Source organism: Postia placenta (genome assembly GCF_002117355.1).
Source record: "Postia placenta MAD-698-R-SB12 unplaced genomic scaffold POSPLAscaffold_18, whole genome shotgun sequence".
Classification (NCBI taxonomy): Eukaryota; Fungi; Basidiomycota; class Agaricomycetes; order Polyporales; family Adustoporiaceae; genus Rhodonia; species Rhodonia placenta.
Window position 1 is genome coordinate 817148 of NW_020169849.1, and position 2063 is coordinate 819210.

Consider the following 2063-nt stretch of genomic DNA (forward strand, 5'->3'; position numbering starts at 1 on the left):
GCTCCAACGCCACACCGACGTAGCCGGTCTTTCCCGATTAGGTATCAAACCTCGCGACATGCCTTCAACGATGGACACCAGTCCGAAGTGTCTTGCATGTTTCTCTTCATCTCTGCGTTTGGCATGACGTCACTCTACCGATGGACTTGGTATGTGCCCCTCAGTGAGGCAGCTTCTTGAGGAACAATGCAAAGCCCCTTGTACCAGTGTGCCACTCTCGAATAGTCATAGCGTCCTGTGTAGTATAAAATCTGTCATACTTCTCCCCAAAAACACAAGATCCGGTTCCCCCCTCGAGTTCAGAGCTCATAAGTCGAGTTCGCCCCGTGTCTAAGCCTTTAAACTGTGTCACTTCGTCTCTCGCTGCGTAACCTCGAAACCTCGTCCACTGCGTGTACTCGTCGATACCGTCTCGACGAACCCTTCGACTTCGACGGTTGTCGAAGAAACTGCGAACTGCGTCCTAGCTAAGTCCCCCCCTTCGAGTCGTGTCCCTTCCTTCTACGATACGTCGAAGAGCTCTCCCGAGCTTCGATCGTCTCCACTAACCATACACAGCCTCCGAGTAGCTTTGACGATGTGTCGAAGCCACCTCGTAGCTTCCCCATTGTTCGTAGCCTTTTTCCGAAGGCGTTTCTCGTGTTCACTCGAACCGCGGGACACCTTGCTGCTAACTCCCCTCTCATTAGACTATAATCTGTCTCTCTAGTCCCTTTAGGTCGCACCCAGGTTAGGGGTTAGGGTTTCGTAGGTCGTATCAACGCGTGTCTGAAGCGCAATGGCCCTACGGGCGATGAGATCGGTCGTCAAAAGGACCGAAGTCAGTGGTGGTTGCAGGTACGTAGCTTCGACAATGTTGAGAGGAATGAGCGGATGGGTGCCCGTAACAGCGAAATAGGGTGAGCAGCCCATGCGTCGTCGAGTCGTGATGCGCTCGGACCAAAATACAAAGTACGCAGCTTGGGACCATTTCTTCTCATCTCCGTCGGCTGTCTTAAACAAGGCTTGTTGCGTGCTGAAGTGCGGACGTTCAACGAGACCGTTCGCCCTCAAATTGTACCCACTGATTCGAATATGGTTGATGTGGTACTTCTTCGAAAGGTAATCGGCCGCCTTGATGAACGCCGTACCGTTGTCGGTGACGATCTCACTGAGCGTGCCCCATCGACAGAGGATGTCTTCGAAGATCCAGTTGGCGAGGGCCTTCGCTGTCTCTTTTCGAAGCATTCGAAACTCGGGGTAAGTCGTGAGCGAGCATCTACCTTGGACCAAGTACTTGTATCCGCCCGAGGCTGGCATGTGCATTGTGTTGATGTGAATTTTCGCGAAGATGGGGGCTGGTACTGCGACGGTCGGAGGAATGAGGATTTGACGCACTTGTCGAGACTGGCAGATATGGCACGATCGAATGAACGAAGCAATGTCGGTGTAGTGGAACGGCCACCAGAATCGCTCATTGACGAAGGCTCGGGTTGCATAGATTCCTTGATGCGCGGTGTGGTCGTGGCATTCTCGAAGTATTTGAAGGCGATCGCCGGGCTTGACGACTAGCTTGTGTGCTCCGTGTCTCTCCTTGCGCCAGAGGGTGTCGTTGTCGAGGAATAATTGCATGCAGTACTTGATGAATCCTTTGTAAACGCTTTCGGAGATGCCATCGGGCTTTGCTAACGTTCGATGAAATTCGAGCACGTCGTCGAGCTTTGCATCTGCGAGTTGTGCTTGCTCCGATCGAGGCACTAGCTCGTAGCTATCCTCCTCCCTATTGAAATCTGAGCTGTCCTCGGCTCTGTCACTGGTGAAGACGGCGAGCAAAGGGACGGACGGGAGGGTCTGAATCTGGTGAACGAAAGAGTGCATCTGGTCGATCCAATCGTCGAACTCTTCGTCAACCTCGTCCTCGATGACATCACCGGGCTGAGCTGGGCGTCGAGAGAGACCGTCGGGGCCGTGCATTGTACCGGGGACGTGGACTAGGGTGAAATGGAATGTGAGAATCGAGACGATCCACCGGTTAATACTCGCGCTTGGGGCGATGTCTGGATTCTTCAGCATACCCTTGATGT